Source organism: Macaca thibetana, chromosome 12 (assembly GCF_024542745.1).
Source record: "Macaca thibetana thibetana isolate TM-01 chromosome 12, ASM2454274v1, whole genome shotgun sequence".
NCBI classification, from domain to species: domain Eukaryota; kingdom Metazoa; phylum Chordata; class Mammalia; order Primates; family Cercopithecidae; genus Macaca; species Macaca thibetana.
Genome location: NC_065589.1, coordinates 64,701,517 through 64,724,606, shown reverse-complemented (window position 1 = coordinate 64,724,606; position 23,090 = coordinate 64,701,517).

The following is a 23,090-nucleotide window of genomic DNA, read 5'->3' as shown; positions in this document are numbered from 1 at the left end:
CGTGCCTGTAGTCCCAGCTACTCGGGAGGCTGAGGCTGGAGAATCACTTGAACCCAGGAGGTGGAGGTTGCAATGAGCCGAGATCGGTGCCACTGCACTCCAGCCTGGGCGACAGAGCGAGAGTCCATCTTAAAAATAATAATAATAATAATAGGCCGGGCGCGGTGGCTCACGCCTGTAATCCCAGCACTTTGGGAGGCCGAGACGGGCGGATCACGAGGTCAGGAGATCGAGACCATCCTGACTAACACGGTGAAACCCCGTCTCTACTAAAAATACAAAAATTAGCCGGGCGCGGTGGCGGGCGCCTGTAGTCCCAGCTACTCGGGAGGCTGAGGCAGGAGAATGGCGGGAACCCGGGAAGGCGGAGCTTGCAGTGAGTGGAGATCGCGCCACTGCACTCCAGTCTGGGCGACAGAGCGAGACTCCGTCTCAAAAAAAAAAAATAAATAAAATAATAATAATAATAATAATAATAATAAATTTTTATTACCCCATATTGTTTTCCTCTTAGACAAATATATCCATTGCTTCCTTCTAGTCCTCTATAGTCGTTTCTCGGGTTATCTTTTGTTTGGACTATGTTTTTTTAATCTGAGAGAATCATAAAGTAGCACTCAGGGGAACAATATGCATCTCAAAACTTTGTCGTAATTATGCTTGTGCACTTAAGCAACAATTAGATGACATCTTTGGATCACATCTTTTTTCTTTGAAGACTCTCTAGTATTTAACATTGCTACGGAGAAGTCTAAAGCTAGCTTTATTTCTTCCTGGGTTACATTGTTTTATCTTTTTAAATGATTATTTTTATCTTTGAAGTTTAGCAACTTTATCTTTATTTTTTTTCTCCAGCTTTATTGAGGTGTACTTCACAAATAAAACTTGTATGTAATTAGAGTGCACACTGTGAAATAATAATCTCAATCAAGCTGATTAACGTATCCATTGCCTCATATAGTTATCAATTTCTTTTTTTTGTGGTGAGAACACTTAAGATCTGCCGTCTTAGCAAATTTCAAGCATAAAATGATTTATTGTTAATTATAGTCACTTTGTTGTACATTAGCGCTCCAGAGCTTATTCGTCTTGCAAAACTATTCTGTTCTCTGCTTCTGTGAGTTTTACTATTTTATATTCTACATACAAGTGAGATCATGCAGTATTTGCCTTTCTGCATCTGACTTATTTCGTTTAGCATGTTTTCCAGATTCATCCATGCAGTCACAAATGGCAGGATTTCCTTCTTCTTTTCTCATTGAAAAAAAAATTTTTTAGATACGAGGTCTAGCTATGCTCCCCAGGCTGAAGTGCAGGAGGTCTTCACAGGCACAATCATAGCATACTGCAGCCTCAAACTCCTGGGCTCAAGCGATCCTCCTAACTCGGCCCCCCAAATATCTGGGATTACAGGCCTATGCCACCATGCCTAGCTGGATTTCTTTATTTTTAAATACTGAGTAGTATTCCATTATATATAATATATATGATATACATTGTATATATAATGGATTATATAGGAATACATATATACATATACAAGTGTATATAATGGAATATTATATACATAATGTATTACATATATAATACCCCATTATACATATGCATTGAAGCGTATGTAATGGAATGTATACATGTAATATATAATGCACATACATTTTGATTGTTTCCATATCTTGACTATTGTTTCCATATCTTGACTATTGTGAATAATGCTGAAATGAACATGGAAGTATGGAAATCTCTTCAACATACTGATTTCATTTTGAATATATACCAAGAATTGGGATTGCTGGATCATAAGGTAGTTCTGTTTTTCATTTTTCCATAACTGCTGTGCCAATTTACATTCCCACCAACAGTGTACAATGTTTCTCTTTCCACATTCTTGCCAACACTTATCTTCTTGTCTTTTTGATAATAGTGATTTTAACAGGTGTGAGGTGTTATCTCATTTTAATTTTGATTTGTAATTTCCTTATGATTAGTAAAGTTGAACACCTTTTTATGTGCTTGTTGGCCAAATTTATATTTTTTTGAGAAACGTTTGTTCAGATCCTTTGACTATTTTTCAGTTGGGTTGCTTTCATTTTCTTTTTGTTTTGTTTTTGCTATTTAGTTGTGTGAGTTTCTTATATATTTTGAATATTAGATACATGGTTCACAAATATTCTCTCTTATTCCATCGGCTGCATTTCCACTCTGTTGATTTTTTTTTTTTTTTTTTTTTTTTTTTTTTTGCAGTGCAGAAGATTTCTAGTTTAATGCAACCCTACTTCTCTGTTTTTGCTTTTGTTGCCTCTTTGTGTCATCCAAAAAAGTATTGCCCAGACCAAAGTCAAGAAACTTTTCTCTATTTTTTTCTACTAGTAGTTTTATGGATTCTTTAGTAGTCTAGTAGTCAAGTCTTTGATCCATTTTGAGTTGATTTTTGTATTTGGTGTGAGATAAGGGTCCAATTTCTTCTGCACATGGATATCCAGTTTTTCCAATACCATTTATTAGAGACCATTCTTTCACCAATGTGTATTCTTGGTATCCTTGTCAAATATCTAGTTGACCATAGATGTGTGGATTTATTTCTGGGCACTCTATTTTGTTTCATGGGTTTATATGTCTGTTTTTATGCCAGTATCATGCCCTTTTGATTACTGTAGCTTTGTAATGTATGTCAAAATCAGAAAGTGTGATGCCTCTAGCTTTGTTTTCTTGCTCAAGATACTTTGGCTATTCAGAGTTTTGTGGTTCCATGTGAATTTTAGAATTGCTTTTCTATTAATGTAATAATTCCACTGGGATTTTGATAGAGGTTGCATCGAATCTGTAGATCATTTTGGATAGTATGAATATTTCAACAGTATTAATTCTTACAAGGTAAGCACAGGATCTTTCCATTTGTCTGTGTCTTCTTGAATTTCCCTCATCAATGTTTTACAGTTTTCAATGTGCAAGTCTTTTGCCTCTTTTGGTTTAAGTTAAGGAACTTAGTATGTTGAAAAGAAGTGGTGAGAGCAAGCATCCTTGCCTTTCACCAGATCTTAGAGGGAAAGCTTTGAATATGATGTTAGCTGTGGGCTTTTCATATATGATCCTTATTGTATTGAAATAAGTTTCTTCTATACATATTTTGCTGAGAGTTTTAAAAACAAATGGGTGTTGAATTTTGACAAATGCTTTTCCTGTGTCTATTGAGATGATCGTGTTTTTTTCTTTTCATTTTGTTAATGCGTTGTATCACATTGATTGATTTACATAACCTGAACTATCTATGAATCCCAGGGATAAATGTCACTTAGTCATGCTCTAATCTTTTCAATGTGCTATTTAACTCAGTTTTATGGTATTTCCTTTTTTTTTTTTTTTTCTTTTGAGACGGATTCTTGCTCTGTCCCCAGGCTAGAGTGCAGTGGGTGCAATCTTGGCTCACTGCAACATCCGCCTCCTGGATTCAAGCAATTCTCCTGCCTCAGCCTCCCAAGTAGCTGGGACTACAGGCGCACACCACCACACGCAGCTACTTTTTGTATTTTTAGTAGAGACGGGGTTTCACCATGTTGACCGTGATGATCTCTATCTCTTGACCTCATGATCCTCCCACCTCAGCCTCTCAAAGTTCTGGGATTACAGGCACGAGCCACTGCACCCGGTCGTTTGATAGTATTTTCTTGAGGATTTTAGCATCTTTGTTAATCAGGGATATTGGCCCGTATCTTGCTTTCCTTGTAGTGTTTGTGTCTGGTTTTGGCATCAGGGTGATGCTAGCCTCATAAAACGAGTTTCAAAGTGTTATCTCTGCTCTTTTTTGGAAGAGTTTTACAAAAATTGATATTAATTATTTTTGAATGTTTGGTCAAACTCACTAACAATGCTATCTGGTCCTGTGTTTTTCTTTGTTGCGAGGTTTTTGATTATGAGTCAATCTCCTTATTTGTTTTTGGTCTATTCAGGCTTTCCACCTTTTCTTGATTCAGTTTTGGTAGGTTATATGTCTACAAATTTTTTTGTGTCTTCTAGGTTATCCAGTTTGTTGGCATATGATTGTTTATAATAGTCCCTTATGGTGTTTTTTATTTCTGAGGCATCCATTGTAATGTTTATTCTTTCATTTCTGCTTTTATCTATTTGAGTGTTCTTTTTTTCTTAGTATAACTAGAGGTTTGTCAGTTTTGTTTTATCTTTTCAAAAACCAAGTTTTAGTTTGCTTTTTCCTGTTTTTTTTCATTTCCTATTTGATTTATTTCTGCCCTAATTTTTATTATTTCCTTCCTTCTCCTGACTTTGGGCTTGGTTAATTTTTCTTCTTTTTTGATGTAGGCCTTTATCATTATAAACTTCCATCTTAGGATTTTGCTGCATCACATAAGATGTTGTATATTGTGTTTTAATTTTCATTTGTCTTGAGATCCCTTTTAAATTCCCTTTCGATTTCCTCTTTGACTTCAAGTTCAAAAGCATGTTGTTAGTTTCCGTATATTTGTGAATTTTCTTGTTTTCCTGCTGTTATTCATTTCTAGTTTTATCCCATGCGGTTGGAAAAAATACTTGGAATGATTTAGATTTTCTTAAATTTATTAAGACTTGTTTGGAATCCTAAGATGTGATATATCTTATAGAATGCTCTATGCACGCTTGAGAAGAATGTGTATTCTTCTGCTTTTGGGTGGAAAGTTATGTCTGTTAAGAGCATTTGGTCTAGAATGTTCTTTAAGTCAACTGTTTATTGATTTTCCGTCATACATGTAAATGTATAATACATATAAATTATATAGGTAAATGTATAATTTAACATTATATAATGACCTTCTTTGTCTCTAGAGACAGTTTTAGACTTAAGGTCTGTTTTATCTGATATATGAATAGCTACCCCTTGTCTCTTTCGGTTACCATTTGCATAACATGTCTTTTTTCATCCCATCACTTTCAGACTACATGTGTCTTCAAATCTTAAATGAGTCTTTTGTAGACGAGGCAGCACTGAATCCTGTTGTTTTATCCATTCAGCGATTCTATACCTTTTGATTGGTGATTTTAATCCATTTACATTTAAAGTGATTATAGGCCGGGTGTGGTGGCTCATGCCTGTAATCCCAGCACTTTAGGAGGCTGAGGCAGGTGGATCACCTGAAGTGAAGAGTTCAAGACCAGCCTGGCCAACATGGTGAAACCTGTTGCTACTAAAAATAAAAAAATTAGCTAGGCGTGGTGGTGCACACCTGTAATCCCAGGTACTTGGAAGGGTGAGGCAGGAGAATCGCTTGAACCCGGGAGGTGGAGGTTGCAATGAGCTGAGATTGTCCCATTGCACTCCAGCCTGGGCAACAAGAGCAAAACTCCATCTCAAAAAGTGATTATTGATAGATAGGGACTTAATATTGCCATTTTGTTAAGTGTTTTCTGTCTGTTTTAAAGTGTTTTTTTTTTCTCTCTCTCTTTTTCACTTGCTTTTTTTGTTATTTAATTTTTTGTAGTGATTTGCTTTGATTATTTTCTCTGTATCTTTCAGGTACCAATTGTAGGTTTTTTTCTTTGCAATTAGTTCAAGGCTTGCATAAAATATCTTGTAGTTGTAACCACCTACTTTAAGTTGATAACTATTTCAAATGCACACAAAAACTACACTTTTACTTCCCCTACAACACTTTACGTTCTTGTAGTCAGAGTTTGTTTTCTTTTAAATTTATAAATGTATTTATTTTTATTCTTTCAAAGATGGGGGCTTGCTGTTACCTAGGCTGGAGTGCAGGGGCACAGTCATAGCTCACTACAGCCTCAAACTCCTGGGCTCAAGCAATCTTCCTATCTCAGTCTCACAAGTAGCTGGGACTATGGGCACAACCCTCCATCCAGTTAATATTTATTTATTTATTTATTTATTTATTTATTTATTTATTTATTTTGAGACGGAGTCTTGCTCTGTCGCCCAGGCTGTAGTGCAGTGGCGCCATCTCAGCTCACTGCAAGCTCCGCCTCCCGGGTTCATGCCGTTCTCCTGCCTCAGCCTCCTGAATAGCTGGGACTACAGGTGCCCGCCACTGCGCCTGGCAAATTTTTTGTATTTTTAGTAGAGACGGGATTTCACCATGGTCTCAATCTCCTGACCTCGTGATCCGCCCACCTTGGCCTCCCAAAGTGCTGGGATTACAGGCATGAGCCATCACGCCAGGCCAATTTATTTATTTTTTTAGAGATGGTGTCTTGCTATGTTGCCCAGACTAGTCTCAAATTCCTAGCCTCAAGGAACCCTCCTGTCTCAGCCTCTTGAGTCACTGGGATTACAGGTGTGAGCCACCACACCCAGCTTGCTTCTTTTTATATTGTATACCCATTGACAATTTTTATCTTTTAACTTTTATTAGAGTTAAAAGTAACTTAAACACCACCATTACAGTGCTACATTCTGTATTTGTCTATATATTTACCTTTACTTAGGAGACTTACGCTTTCACGTTTTCACTTTGCTGTATAGCATGTTTTCATGTCAATTTTAAGAATTCCCTTAAACATTTCTTGTAAGGTCTAGTGGTGACTACCTACCTTCATTTTTGTTTGTCTGAGAAATGCTTTACCTCTTTATTTTTAAAATACAATTTATCCTTGATTGGCAGTCTTTTTCTTTCAGTACTTTGAATACATCTTCTCCCTCTCTCCTGGCTTTCAAAGTTTCTGTTGAGAAATCAGCTGATATTCTTTTGTTTTTTTGTTTTGTTTTGAAATGGAATCTTGCTTTGTTGCCCAGGCTGGAGTGCAGCAGCGCAATCTTGGCTCACTGCAACCTCTGCCTCCCAGGTTCAATCGATTCTCCTGCCTCAGCCTCCCGAGTAGCTGGGACTACAGGTGAATGCCATCACGCCCAGTTAATTTTTGTATTTTTTAGTGGGATTACAGGCATGAGCCACTGCACCCAGCCTAAATGATCCGTTTTTGAGTTTACAGATTCTTTTTTCTGCTTGATTGAGTCTGCCGTTTAATTTCTGTATTGCATTTTTCATGTCATTTATTGTATTCATCAGCTCCAGGATTTCTGTTTGGTTCTTCTTTAGTATTCCTACCTGTTTGTTGAACTCATTTTGTTCTTGTGTTATTTTTTGCATTTCATTGAATTGTCTATCTTTACTCTCATATAGCTCACTGAGCTTCTTTAAAACAATTATTTTGAACTTTTTGTTAGGAAATTCATAGATCTCCATCTTTTTTTTTTTTTTTTTTGAGATGGGGTCTCGCTCTGTTGCCCAGGCTGGAGTACATTGGCGTGATCTCGGCTCACTGCAAGCTCTGCCTCCCGGGTTCACACCATTCTCCTGCCTCAGCCTCCTGAGTAGCTGGGTCTACAGGTGACCGCCACCACGCCCGGCTAATTTTTTGTATGTTTACGGGGTTTGTATGAGACGGGGTTTCACCGTGTTAGCCAGGATGGTCTCGATCTCCTGACCTTGTGATCCGCCCGCCTTGGCCTCCCAAAGTGCTGGGATTACAGGCTTGAGCCACCGCGCCGGGCTAGCATCTCCATCATTTTAAGGTTAGTTACTAGAAAATTATTGTGTTCCTTTGATGGTGTCATGTTTTCTTGAATTTTTGTGTTCCTTACAGCCTTGCAGGGATGTCTGAATATTTGAGGGAGCAGTCACCTCTTCCAGACTTTGTGGACTGGCTTCAATGGGGAAAGACATTAATCTACAGATAGGTATGAGAATGCCAGCTCCAGCTGCAAGGGGGCTGCAGTGGTAGCTACTCCTCTTGGAGAGCATAGTGGCATGGACTCAGATCAGCTCCATCAGCTGATATCAATGTTGGCAAAAACTGGGGAGAAGGGTGGTCCTTGGTGGCAAAAGCTGCAGGTGTCTGCAGCTGTAGTAAGGACTGCTGAAGTCTTTGGTAGCAAAGGTTGCCAGAATCCCTCTAGTCTGTTTTTTCCCACTGGGAGGAGGTCACAGCCAAGGGGATCCATCTTGGTGCTGAGCTGTGATGAACTGGGGGATAAGATAATGTGAATAAAATGTTTGCTATGCTTTTCTATATGGGCATCCTTCCTCTTGTGCTCCACTGGTTTGCTGCAGTTTCTTCTTTGTAATCTGGAACAATCCCAGAGCTATTTTCGTCAGTAGGTGATTGTTTAATTGTTGTTTTTATGGAAAGATAAGCATTAGGACCTCCTAGTCTGCTTTCTTGTTGATGTCACCTTGATTAAAGTTCCACAACTTTAATAGGGTATGTCTCAGTCATTGTTCCAGGAGAGTTTCTCCTGGAATAAATTGGGTCCCTTCAAGATAGGATTTTGGCTGGGCATGGTGGCTCATGCCTGTAATCCCAGCACTTTGGGAGGCCCAGGTGGATAGTTCGCTTGAACCCAGGAGTTTGAGACCAGCCTGGGCAACATGACGAAACCCCATCTCTAGAAACCCCATCTCTATTAAAAATACAAAAATTAGCTGGGTGTGGTGGCACATACCTGCAGTTCCAGTTACTTGTGAGAATGAGGTGGGAAGATCACCTGAGCCAAGGAAAGTCAAGGCTGTGATGAGCTGTGATTGTACCACTGCACTTCAGCTTGGATGACAGAGTGAAACGCTTACTCAAAATAAAATAAAATTAAATTAAATTAAATTAAATTAAATATAAAAAGAAAATTTTAAGATTTTAAGTATTCTTTTATCTTAGGAAATTTTTCTACAGCTATATCTTTAAGTACTATTTCCTTATTTTGTTTAATTGTTTTCCCCATACTTCAATTAGGCAATTGGCTGTCCTTTGCTTGCCTTTTATATCTATTATTGCTATCTAATCCTTTTAAAAATCTCTTCATTTCCGTTTCATTTTGCTCACTTCCTCATTTCTACTTAATATATCCCTTTTTGTGTTTTCAACAGGACATATTTACCTACATATTCCTTCCCATTGTGCTTTTATTTCTGCAATGGTTACATTTTTTTCTCCCACCCTTCCATATGCTCTATCAGTTTACATTTCATTTCTTCCTGTTGTGTTAACATCTGTTCCATAAGCTCTTATATTTTTGCTTTGTGGTTCTTCCTCAAAGAGGAGATTCATTCATTCTATGTTTAAGGTTAGTGGTAAAATGTTTGATCATAATTTTAAGCTGCTTTATGAAAACATATTTTTTCTGTAAGTGTGCTTTATCAACCCTTTGTTTCTTCCTGTTCTGTTCTTCCATTTCTTTGTGTAGCATCTTTTTTGAATACTGTGCATATTCCTTTTTGATTACTCATCACTGAAACAGTTGAGTTTTTCCTATGCCACTACATGAAAGAGGTTCATGTAATAGAAGGACCAGGGTCACTTACCAGTTAGTGGAACATTTTTTATAACCTTGATTTTGTGTAATTTTGTTTAACCTTCTGTTCTCCTCAGCCAAAGTAAACAGGCAGAAAATTTTCACAATGCATTTTTGCCCTGGTTCTGCCATAGAGACAGACTGCTTCCTATAGTATGGCTTGTCTATATATTTCTCACTTAAGTTTTCCTCTGCTGCTTCTCAGAACAAAACCAGGTCCAGGGGTACTTTCGTGGACAACATGTGTGCCTTGTCCCTAGTTAGAAACAAGGTATTGAGATTTTGGAAATAAAAACATACTTTTTGCCTTGAAGAAGTGTTCTTTGCTGTCTTTTTATGAAATTTACATCTATAAACCCTCTTTCTGCTTTTGTTAATGTGGATTCTTGCATGATCTTCCTTGCCTTGGGGGAACCACATAATTTGTTTCGTGGTTTAGGATTTTAGCTGTTTCCTTAGTTTAATGGAAAACATTTCTTGTAAGAAATGTTCTTCTTTCTCTCCTTCTTTTGTTTATGTATGATTTCCAGTGAGAGAAGAGAGAAACGGAAAGTCCGTATTACTATACTGGATGTATTTTGAAGGCAAAAACAGCAGGACTTGATGATTGATTAGATATAAGAAGTGAAATTTTAGACTTGAGCAATTAAGCAGAATGTGGTATTATTTATTGACATAAGAAACCCTAGAGGTTTGGTAAGAATAAAATGAGTTTAGTCTTGAACGTGTAAAGTTTGCAATGCTGTGAAACATTTAAGTGGAGATGTCAGGTAGGAAGTTGGAAATCGGTGTCTGTAGATCAGAGAAGAGATTTGCAAGGAGGGATCACACAGAAAGGAGAAGCGTCTGTGACCCTGAATGAAAGCTCAGAAATACCAACACTTAGAAGTTAATAGACAAAAAAATAACAAGCAAGCAAAAAAGAAGTTAATAGAAGGAGCACCATGAAGAAACTGAGAGAGGTATGTCAGAGCTAGGAAGAAAAATCACAACCATGTGGTCTCCCAGAAGTCAAGAAAGAAGAATGAGTGTTTCAAGGAAGAAGTAGTAAACTTGTCAAATGCAGGTAAAAGATCAAGTAAGATGTAGATAGAAAGTCATATGTTGGATTTAGCCACATGGAAGTCACTAAGACCAACCTGTGGTGCTTAATGAGAGCAGTCTGGCAGATAGCAGGGCAGAAGCTATTAAATAGATAGAAATGGCCTGTGGAGGGAATAGGAAGTGAGAAGGTAGAGAAAATTAGCTCTGGAATGGAACAGAGGAGCATGCAGCATCTAGAGAGATGAGAATAGGATCAGGGAGGCTTTTTAGAATGGTTAGCCCTAGAGCATGCTTGTATACTGTTGGAAATGATCCCAGAAAGAGGGAGTGGCAGATCCTATAGTAGAGGGAAGGGCTAACTTAAGAAGCAAAGTCCTTGAGGTAGCCAGAAAACTGGTATCCCGGGTACATGTTTTATATGTCAATGGCCTCTGAGAAGAGGGGGAATCCATCAGTGGTAATTGGAGGGAAGAAAGAGAAGATAGAATTAGATGCAGGTAGGTTTGTAAATGGGTGAAATGGAAAGCAAGAAGTTCCTGTTTGAACTTCTAACTTCTCAACAAGAATGATGCAAAATTGTCACATAGAGGTTTGAAGTGGTATGGAGTAGCAGATTTGAGGATGGAGAAGAATATATGAGATCGTATTTTTGAGAGCAAAAAAGAAAGCTACAGGAAAAGTCATGTGATTGCTCTGTTGTATAACGAGTACTTTTGAGAACTAAGATTCTAAAGGTAGAGTGAAGTCAATGTGTAATTTTCTCCACCAATGTTCAGCTGCTCGCATGCAGAGCAAGAGAAGCTGGGGTACTTGAGTTCTTACGGGGTTTGAATGTAGCCAATCAGAAAGAGCAGTTCAGGAATTGAGGAAATTTTATGGGAGAAATTATTATAACCGTGGACCCTGGAATATAAGATGGACAAAAAGGGACATGAAGAGCAAGAAGGCACTAATGCATAGTGAGAAACTGGTGGGATGAATGAGACTGGTAGTTTTTTACCAGTCGGCCTTCTTGGTGAGGCATCCTTCTGGCAGTTACGGGCATATTTATTCTGTTCTTGTCTTAATCAAACTCTGGTTATCTCCCTAGACTTAGACTGGTGTAAACTGAGCTTTGTATTTTCACTTCACTGTAGGCCCAAAATAGTTTTGCTGAAATCTACCTAGAATCCTTTAATTGAGGCTAGAGAACTGGAAGATAGGCTGGGCGTGGTGGCTCACATCTGTCATTCCAGCACTTTGGGAGGCTGAAGAGGCCAGATTGCTTGAGTCCAAAAGTTTGAGACCAGCCTGGGCTATATGGCAAAGCTCCATTTCTACCAAAAATACAAAAAATTTAGCCGGGTGTGGTGACACACACCTGTAGTCCCAGCTACTTAAGAGACTGAGGCAGGAGAATCCCTTGAGCCCAGGAGGCCAAGGTTGCAGTGAGCTGAGATTGTGCCACTGCACTCCAGCTTGGGTGACAGAGCAAGACGGTGTGAAAAACAAACAAACAAACAAACAAACAACTTTAAAAAACTGGAAGATATATAAACCTTCAATATATAGTATGAAACATGCTATGTCACAGGCTGGGGCAGGGAAGATATCAAAATTATGGGTGTGTTTAAGAAGAGAAACAGTATTACCCTGCTTCTTACATTGGATCAAGTTCTAAATGCTTGATCAACCCACTTCTTGAGCAGATTTGTACCTGACTAAGATCCTGTGGCTTATCAAATGAACAGGAGATCAAATGGTTGATAGCAACAAAAATATAACTTGTGATCGCCTTTCAAAAAAAAAATTGATTTTCTAGAGAGAAATATTTGGAAAAAAGAATGAATTAACCAAATCTTATATATCCCTGAACCATATGACATAAGGAATATAAATTTAAAGGTAACATAAATCAAAATAAATAGAATAATTAGAGCCAGGTAGCATAAAATATAGCATAAAATGTATAATCGATTTAAAAAAATAAAAACAAAAGCCAGGTGCACTGACTCAAGCCTGTAATTCCAGCACTTTGGGAGGCTGAGGTGGGCGGATCACCTGAGGTCAAGAGTTCAAGACCAGCCTGGCCAACATAGTGAAACCCCCTCTCTACTAAAAATACAAAAAATTAGCGGGGCATGATGGCGGGCACCTGTAATCCCACCTACTCGGGAGGCTGAGGCAGGAAAATCACTTGAACCCAGGAGGTGGAGGTTGCAGTGAGCTAAGATCGCTCCATCGCACTCCAGCCTGGGCAACAAGAGCGAAACTCCATCTCACAAAAACGAAAACAAAAACAAAAAACCGAAAATATGAAAAGCATGTACTGAGGTTCTGATAATTTGTAATTCTTTCTTACTAAGGAACTGGCATAATCTTATAGCCAGATGTGGCTACTAAGACAGTAATATCTGTTTTGGTCCAGTCTCATGCTCTCTTTTTCCTGGTTCTGCTGTCTCTTCTGTTTTCTACCTACATTGGCCTGCACTGGGACTCCACTTCATACATCAGGAAATGTATTCTTACTCTCTATTTGTGTACTTTAAAGTTCACTTTAAGCATAGGTTTTTTTTTTGTTTGTTTTTTTTTTTTTTGTATCCATGAATTATTGAATAGGTGTTGCTTCTTTCCAAAATGTTGAAAATGGCCTGGCAAGGTGACTCATGCCTGTAATTCCAGCACTTTGGGATGCCAAAGTGGGTGGATCACCTCAGGTCAGGAGTTCAAGACCAGCCTGGCCAACATGGTGAAATCCCGTTTCTACTAAAAATACAAAAATTAGCTGGGCGTGGTGGCAGGTGCCTGTAGTCTCAGCTACTCGGGAGGCCGAGGCAGGAGAATTGCTTAAACCCAGGAGGCAGAGGTTGCAGTGAGACCGCGCCATAGCACTCCAGCTGGTACAACAAGAGTGAAACTCTGTCACACACACACACAGAAATGTTGAAAATGTCTTAACACTTGATACGTACTTGAAAAAATAAATAAATAAAAGCTTTGTTTTCTACCCGTGAGCCCTGCAATTTTTATCTCATTCTTGTCTGAGTCCTTAGTGTTCTGCTCAAGACTGAGGTAACAGGAAAAACATTTTAAGTTCTGGGGTCTGATTTTTTTTTTTTTTTTTTTTTTTACAGAGTTTTTCTCTTGTCGCCCAGGCTAGAATATGGTGGTGTGATGTCAGCTGACTGCAACCGCTGACTCCTTAGTTCAAGCAATTCTCCTGCCTCAGCCTCCCAAGTAGCTGAGATTACAGGCGCCCACAACGCCTGGCTAATGTTTTGTTTTGTTTTTTTTAATTATTATATTTTAAATTCTGGGATACATGCTCAGTACATGCAGGTTTGTTACATAGGTATACATGTGCCATGGTGGTTTGCTACACCCATCAACCCGTCATCTACATTAGGTATTTCTCCTAATGCTATCCCTCCCCCTGCCTCCAACCCCCTGACAGGCCCTGGTGTGTGATGTTCCCCTCCCTGTGTCCATGTGTTCTCATTGTCCAACTCCCACTTATGAGTGAGAACGTGATGTTTGGTTTTCTGTTCTTATGTTAGTTTGCTGAGAATGATGGTTTCCAGCTTCATCCATGTCCCTGCAAAGGACATGAATTCGTCCTTCTTTATGGCTGCATAGTATTCTATGGTGTAAATGAACACATTTTCTTTATCTAGTCTATCATTGATGGGCATTTGGGTTGGTTCCAAGTCTTTGCTATTGTGAATAGTGCCACAATAAACATATGTGTGCATGTGTCTTTATAGTAGAATGATTTATAATCCTTTGGGTATATACCCAGTAATGGGATTGCTGGGTCAACTGGTATTTCTAGTTCTAGATCCTTGAAGAATCACCACACTGTCCTCTACAATGGTTGAACTAATTTACACTCTCACTAACAGTGTAAAAGTATTCTTTTGTATTTTAATATAGACAGGATTTCATCATGATGGGCAGGCTGGTCTCAAACATCTGACCTCAGGTGATCTGGCTGCCTCGGCCTCCCAAAGTGCTGGGATTACAGCTGTGAGCCACCGCGCCTGGCCTCTGTTCCTTTTTAATAGTAAGAATACCTTCTGGGCTGGGCGTGGTGGCTCACGCCTGTAATCCCAACACGTTGGGAGGCTGAGGCAGGCGGATCACCTCAGGTCGGGAGTTTGAGACCAGCCTGCCCAACAAGGCAAAACCCCGTCTCTACTAAAAATACAAAAAAGGAGCCGGGCGTGGTGGCACATGCCTGTAATTCCAGCTACTCGGGAGACTGAGGCAGGAGAATCACTTGAACCCAGGAGGCAGAGGTTGCAGTGAGCCGAGAGCGCACCATTACACTCCAGCCTGGGTGACAAGAGCGAAACTCTGTCTCAAAAAAAAAAAAAAAATACCTTCTGGATCAGAGTTGCCCCATAAAACTTGCTGTGGTGATGGAAATGTTCTATTCTGCAGTCAACAGGGTAGCCAAAAGCCACATGTGACTATTGGGCACTGAAATGTGGCTAGTTTAACTGTGGAACACAATTTTAAATTTCATTGAATTGTAACTAAAATTGACTAAAATATAAATAGCCGCATGTGACTAGTGAATACTATATTGATCAGCACACTTCTAAACTGTATTCCACTTGATTTATTTATTTATCATTTTATTTTATTCGAGGCAAAATCTCACTCTGTCATCCAAGCTGGAGTGCAGTGGTATGATCTCGCCTCACTGCAACCTCCACCTCCCAAGCTCAAGTGCTCTTCCCACCTCAGCCTCCCAAGGACTTGAGACCACAGGTGCACACTGCCACACCCGGCCAATGTTTTGTATTTTTAGTAGAGATGGGGTTTCATGGTGTTGCCTGGGCTGGTCTCCTCAAACTCCTGAGCTTAAGTGATCCTCCTGCCTTGACTTCCCAAAGTGCTGGGATAACAGGCATGATGAGCCAGTGCGCCTGGCCCCTAAACTGTGTTCTACTTTAAAATTAGATCCTGGTTGGGCAAAAAAGAGAGGATTATTATATTTTGTTCATAATAATTTTAATTGTTCCCCCGTCTGCAGTAATTAAGGGAATTTCCCTAAAAACCATTTTAAACTAAATCTCATTTGGGCCGCACCAATGCTACGCCTATGCATGCATATTGTTCTGTGGTCAGTACATCCCCATGGGGAATTGATAACAGATGAGCTCATTTCCCTGTATTTGGAAAAGGGAGAAAGGTCTCTTCTGAGTTATTTGGCTGTGGAGAGAGTTGATCACTTAAGTTTACCTATTGTTTATCAATTAACAAAATCTTCACAATTAGTTTTGCAAGAGACTGTTCCTTTTAATTAAAAACAGGACCTGTGTGAGAGGTTCCAAAGGAATCTATAAATATGCATCTGGGAACTGGATTCTTATCCACAGGACTGGATAAAGTGGATAATTAAATTATTCCTGGGAAGCTAAAATGATGAGATGATGGCCAGAGACCCCCAGCCAAGAGAGAGGCAGGGAATCCTTAGGGCAAGAAAACCATGTGAGCTACTTGGGAAATAATAACCTGTGGGTATTAAAATACAGCTCATTGACTCAGAAGCAGAAACCTTACTCTGGAAATGAAGCTGGCCATGTTTAAATTATATAAGTTTTTCTTTAGTTATTGCCATTAACTTTGCTTTTACTGTTTAGTGAAGATATTTTGGAAATGTCAGCACATGTCAGCTCTGCTCAATGGAATCAAAGAAAAGAGCTTTGTGTTTGGGCCAGAATTCCTAGGAGTCAGATGTGGATGTGTCAAGGGAATCGAAATGACAAGACTCAAGGAAGAGAAGTCTCACTGAAACAGATCCAAGATCCTTCCCTGCCTTGACACTTACTACTGGACCTATTATTTAATACAAGTTTGGAGGGTTTGCTATATTGTTTTACTCATTCATATACATTTAGTTTTCAGATGTTGAAGGCACACCTTCTTAAAGAGAAATTGGTCTCCATCTGTTTAAATTACAAATTAGATTTGGACAGAAATAGAATCTATATTTTATGAATTACTTTTAGCAATTTCCTCTCTGTATTCTATGTAGAATAATTTGGCTAGGCACGGTGGCTCATGCTTGTAATCCCAACACTTTGAGAGGCCAAGGTGGGTGGGTGGATCACTTGAAGCCAGGAATTGGAGACCACGCTGGCCAACATGGCAAAACCCTGCCTCTACTAAAAATACAAAAAATTAACCAGGCATGGTGGTGCGTACCTATAATCCCAGCCACTCAGGAGGCTGAGGCACAAGAATCGCTTGAACCCAGGAGGCAGAGGTTGCAGTGAGCTGAGATCATGTCACTTTATTCCAGCCTGGTCGACAGAACAAGACTCTGTCTCAAAAAAATAAAAAATAAAAAAAGAAGAAGAATTTGACTATTATTAATATGTATTCAGGTAAAATTAAAAACAATAGTTTTTTGGGGAAGTTCAGATATAAAGAGTGGTTTGAATATTTTTATAGTTCTGTAATGATGGAGTTTAATAATGAAGTAGAAAGACTGACAGGTTTTATAAGTATAAGGCAACTGGTTTAACTAATTTTTCTTCCCGGGAAATGTTAAAGTTAAACCAGGTAAATCTAAGTGTAGGGCAAACTGTTCTGTGTCAGGTGAGGGGACCGTTGCTGTGGGACCTGTGTTTTAAAGGTCCTTTCTGATCCTCGTCCAGCCATGAACCTCCTTTTAGGCAAGAGATGTACAGGTGGCATGCCCACCCAGAGCCTTTGTCCCTCTTCTACACTGCACTCAGATGCTGAGGCTAAAGGGCAGTTGTTTGAGGAAGGTGTAGACAGAGCTTGGACGTGGGAACTGGATTTTCCTTATGTGTGAGCATCAAGACCCTCCCCCATTGGGATGGGCCAGAGCTGGAAGTGGGGAGGGAAGAGGCACAGGCTGGATTCAGGGCTATATCCTCCTACACTGTCAAGTTGTCTGGTTATAACTACATGGAGTCTAAAAGATTCCGAATTCCTTCCAGATCATTACAAAGATACAGTTGTCAAGGCAGGGGGATAGAACACAGTCAGTAGTGTTTCTTTTTTTTTTTTTTCTTTTTCTTTTTCTTTTTGTTTTTTTTTGAGACGGAGTTTCACTATTCTTGCCCAGGCTGGAATGCAATGGTGTGATCTCGGCTCACTGCAACCTCCACCTCCCAGGTTTTGAGCGATTCTCCTGCCTTAGCCTCCAGAGTAGCTGGGATTACAGACTCTTGCCACCACACCCGGCTAATTTTTTGTATTTTTAGTAGAGATGGGGTTTCATTATGTTGACCAGGCTGGTCTCAAACTCCTGACCTCAGGCGATCCACCTACCTCAGCCTCCCAAAGTGTTGAGATTACAGGTGTGAGCCACCGCGCCCTGCCAGTAGTGTTTCTATGCACTAAAAATGAATGATCTCAAAAAGAATGTCTAAAAAAAAATTTACAATAGCTAAAAATAAAATAAAATAGGAATAAATTTAACCAAGGAGGTAAAAATACCTGTGGACTGAAACATAAAACACTAATGAAAAAACACTGAAGAAGACACTAATAAACGGAAAGATATCCTGTGTTCATGGATTGGAAGAATTAACATTGTTAAAATGTCCATGTTAACCAAAGCAATCTACAGATTCAATGCAATTCCTATCAAAATCCCAATGACATTTTTCACAGAAATAGAAAAAAATCCTCAAATTTGTATGGAACCACAAAAGACTCTGAATAGCCAAAGGAACACTGAGCAAAAAGAATAAAGCTGGAAGCATCACACTACCTGACTTGAAAATATATTTAAAAGTTGTAGTAGTCAAAACAGCATGATACTGGCATAAAAACAGACACATAGACCAATGAATGGAACAGAACAGAGAACCCAGAAATAAACCCACACTTTTATGGTCAATTGATTTTTGACAAGGGTGCCAAACACACAGTGGGGAAAGGACATTCTCTTTAATAAATGATGCTGAGACAACTGGATAGCCACATGCAGAAGAATGAAATTAGACCCTTATCTCACCAAAAACAAAAATCAACTCAAAATGGGTTAAAGGCTTATATGTAAGACCTAAGACTGTAAAATTCCTAGAAGAAAACATAGAGAAAAAGCTCCATAACATTGGTTTAGGCAATGATTTTTTGAATATGTACCCCAAAATAGACAACAAAAGCAAAAGTAGACAAATGGGATTACATCAAAATAAAAAGCTTCTGTACAGCCAAGGAAATCAACAGAATTAAGAGACAGTCTACAGAATAGGAGAAAATATTTGGAAACCATACATCTGATAGGAGAGGTTAGTATTCAAAATATATAAGGAACTCAATAGTAAAAAAACAAATAACCCAATTGAAAAATGGTCAAAAGATGTGAATAGACATTATCAAAAGAAGACATTTAGAGATGGCCAACAGGTATATGAGAAAATGCTAAAAATCACTACTCATCAGAGAAATGCAAGTCAAAAACACAATGAGACATTACCTTATGTCTGTTAGAAAGGCAATCATCAAAAGATAAAAAATAACAAGTATTGGAGAGGATGTGGAAAAAAGAGAACTCTTGTACGCTGTCATTGGGGATGTAAATTAGTACAGCCATTAGGGAAAACAGTACAGAAGTTCCTTCAAAAATAAAAATAGAACTACCATATGATCCAGCAATCCCACTCCTGGGTACGTGTCCAAAAGAAATAAAATCAGACTGGGCGCGGTGGCTCATGCCTGTACCCAGCACTTTGGGAGGCACAGGCGGGAGGATTGCTAGTGCTCAGGAGTTCGAGAGCAGCCTGGGCACATAGCAAGACTTTGTCTCTACTAAAAATAAAAAGAAAAAACAAAGAAATGAAATCAACATGTCAACAGCTAGCTGCACTTCTATGTTTATTACAGCATTATTCATAATAACTAAGATATACAATCAACCTAAGTGTCCATCAGTGGATGAATGAATAAAGAAAATGTGGTATATACAGGCAATGGAATATTATTCAGCCCTAAAACAGAAGGAAATCCTGTCATGTGTGACAACATGGATGAATTTAGGAGTATTATGTTAAGTGAAATAAGCCAGGCACAGAAAGACAAATACTGCATGATCTCACTTACATGTGGAATCTAAAAAATTTGAACTCGTAGAAGTAGAGAGTAGAATAGTGGTTGCCAGGGGCTGACAAGGGGGGGTTAGGGAGATGTTGGCTAAAGAATATTAAATTTCAATTAGATAGGAGGAATAAGTTCAAGACATCCATTGTAAAACATGGTGACTAGGCCGGGCACGGGGGCTTATGCCTGTAATCCTAGCACTTTAGGAGGCCAAGGTGGGCAGATCACCTAAGGTCAGGAGTTCAAGACCAGTCTGGTCAACATGGTGAAACCCTGTCTCTACTAAAAATACAAAAATTAGCTGGGTGTGGTGGCAGGTGCCTGTAATCCCAGCTACTTGGGAGGCTGAGGCAGGAGGATCACTTGAACCCGGGAGGCAGAGATTGCAGTGAGCCGAGATCGCACCACTGTATTCCACCCTGGGCAACAGAGAGAGACTCTATCTCAAAAAACAAACCGACCAACCAACAAACAAAAAACTATGGTGACTATAGTTAATAACAATGTATTTATGTTCTTGAAAATTGCTGAGAGTAGATTTTAAGTGTTCTTACCACAAAAATAAGTATGGGAGGTAATCTATATTAATTAGCTCAATATAGTCATTCTGCAGTATATATATTTCAAAATAACAAGTTGTACATGATAAGTATATACAGTTTTTACATATCAATTTAAAATAAATTTTAAAAATGATTAATTAAATTAGGCTGCTATGTACTAATCACGCACCATATACTGTACAACAATTTGGACAAACAGCTGCTCTCATGAAGCTGATAATCAAATAGAGGGAACAAGACAAGTCTAAAACTACTGCTAAGAAAAGGTGAATGTAGGAGTGCAGGAAGCCATTATGTGGGGATTAATGCAAACCTGGAAAGGATCAGAAAAAGTTTCACGAAGATCATGACATTTGTATTTCATCTTCAAGGAAAGATGGACTTTTGGAAGGCAGAGATAACCCAACTAACTTTTGTCCAGAGCCTTCTATATATAAGTTACTTTACACATTACTGCAACCACTTTCACAACAATCTTACTAGGTTTTGGAAGTTTTTATTTTTTCAACTCTTCTATAAAGGAACAACCTGGAGTTTAGACAGAGGTTCAGAAACGTGTTCAAAGTCAAACAACTAGGAAAGGTTTGTACTAGGTTTAGAATCTCCGCCTTTTGGAGAGCTTTTCACTTTTTTAGCATCTGTATCAACCAAGAAGGTTGGCTTCTTGCTCAGTTAGTTCTTCTGTAGGGGAAGGAGACTAATGTAATAGAGGGGGACTAATGTAATAACCAGGAAACCTTAAGGATCTAGTCACACGAAAGGGCCTGTGGGCTGAATAAGTATGTTCTGGGTCTGAGTTTACTTACAAAAAAGTCTACTTTTCTAAAATTAGACCCTGGGATATGAAGCAGTGGGTTCTACTTTGCTAATTTTATTCAACAGCTTTGGAGAAAAACTTCCTATGGGGTTGTCATGTGTATACCAAAATATTCCACCTTTCCATGTGGACTAATCCTATGTTTGAGTGTGTGTTTTATAAAAGTCCAGTGAACTGAGCACTGCTGTGCTGCCGGGCAGCAAGTGTAATGGTCACTCTCAGGTATTAGGATCTTTGTCAGTGATCAGCATTCCTGATAGCTGGAGGTAGGAGGACCCTGCATTTCCTCCCCACAACCTCACCAACGAGTGAATAGTACAATGAAAATAAGTCGTTTTTTCTTTTTCTTTTTTTTTTTTTTTTTTTTGATGAAGTCTTGCTTTGTCACCCAGGCTGGAGTACAGTGGCATGATCTCGGGTCACTGCAACCTCCACCTCCCAGGTTCAAGCGATTCTCCTGTCTCAGTCTCCTGAGTAGCTGAGACTACAGGTATTTGCCATCATGCCCGGCTAATTTTTGTATTTTTGTAGAGACGGGGTTTCACCATGTTGACTAGGCTGGTCTTGAACTCCTGACCTCAGGTGATCTGTCTGCATTGGCCTGCTAAAGTGCTGGGATTACAGGTATGAGCTACCATGCCCGGCCAAAATAAGTCTTAATCATAATTCATGCAAACACTTATCAGCAAGATCCAATCCATCAGAAATCCAATCCATCAGAAAATCCAGTTGGCTCTACCTTTAAAGTACATGTTAAATTCTGTCAGTTCTTGCCACTTCTACTCTACCACCTGGTGCTGAACCACCTTTATCACTCACCAGGATGACGGCCACAGCCTCCTCTCTCCTTTCAGCCTTGCCCACCTTGAAACTATTCGCAATACAGCAGCCAAAGTCACACTCGTAAACATGAATCAAACCATTCCATTCCTCTGCATGGAATCCTATGATTAACCCCCATCTCACTTAGAGTAAAAGTCTAAGTGCAAACAATGGCCTACAGGGCCTTCATAAGCTGGCCTCAATTACTTCACTGTCTTGGTCCATGTGTTCCAGATGCTTTGGCCTCCTTGTCCCTCTGGAATAGTAGGTATGCTCACTCCACTTGCTTTGCAGTGGCTGGTCTCCTTGACTGGAAAGGGAACAGCCCCTCCCGCCATTCCCTGATATCTGCTTAATTAACTCCCTCATTTACTTCAAGTCTTTACTTAAGTGTCATCTTCTCAGTGAGGTCAATATTGGCCACTTTATTTAATATTGAACCCTGGCAAACCTCCTCCAACCCTCTTAACATGCTTAAGCTTTTACATTTTCCATATCACTTATGAGTTTCTAATATACTGTGTAATTTTCTCATCTATTAAGCCTATTGTTTATTGTCTATATTCCCCAGCTAGAATGTAAGTTCCATGAGGGCATGGTCTTTGTTTTTCTTACTTATGATGTCTCAAGCATCTAGAATAATGCCCAATACAGAGCAGGCACTCAAAAAGTATTATCGAATTAAATAAATGAAACAGGTACCCAACCCTTTCCCCAAAACAGCTTAACCTGTCCAGATAAGCTCAATGAAATCTCAATTCTCTATCATTTTCGGCACTTGGATAAGCACTCTGAATGAAAGGTTCACTCTGAAGTAGATATAACAATATTCTCCGGGCTGGATCAGCAAGTCATCTGGGTGGATGATGAGAGTGTGGGAATAAAGGATATAGCACTAAATGGAATCAAGGACTGAAGGTTGACCTTCTAAACTTGCCGGATGCTTACCCAGGAGTTCTTGATGGCAATAATCTTGGTAAAAAAAGTTTTTCAACAGGCCGGGCGCGGTGGCTCAAGCCTGTAATCCCAGCACTTTGGGAGGCCGAGACGGGCGGATCACGAAGTCAGGAGATCGAGATCATCCTGGCTAACACGGTGAAACCCCGTCTCTACTAAAAAATGCAAAAAAACTAGCCGGGCGAGATGGAGGGCGCCTGTAGTCCCAGCTACTCGGGAGGCTGAGGCAGGAGAACGGCGGGAAACCCGGGAGGCGGAGCTTGCAGTGAGCTGAGATCCGGCCACTGCACTCCAGCCTGGGAGACAGAGCGAGACTCCGTCTCAAAAACAAACAAACAAACAAAACAAAACAAAAAAAACAAAACAAACAAACAAAATCAAAAGGCAAACTCTTTGAAATAATGATTTCTTGCAGGAAGGATTCAATGTTCCCTAGTGCTTTGAGGGCTAAGGGGCCTTGGTACACTCTTACCTGCAGTCTGTTCGTTGGTCAAATTTGGTGTCACCTTTTAATATGTGCATACATTTA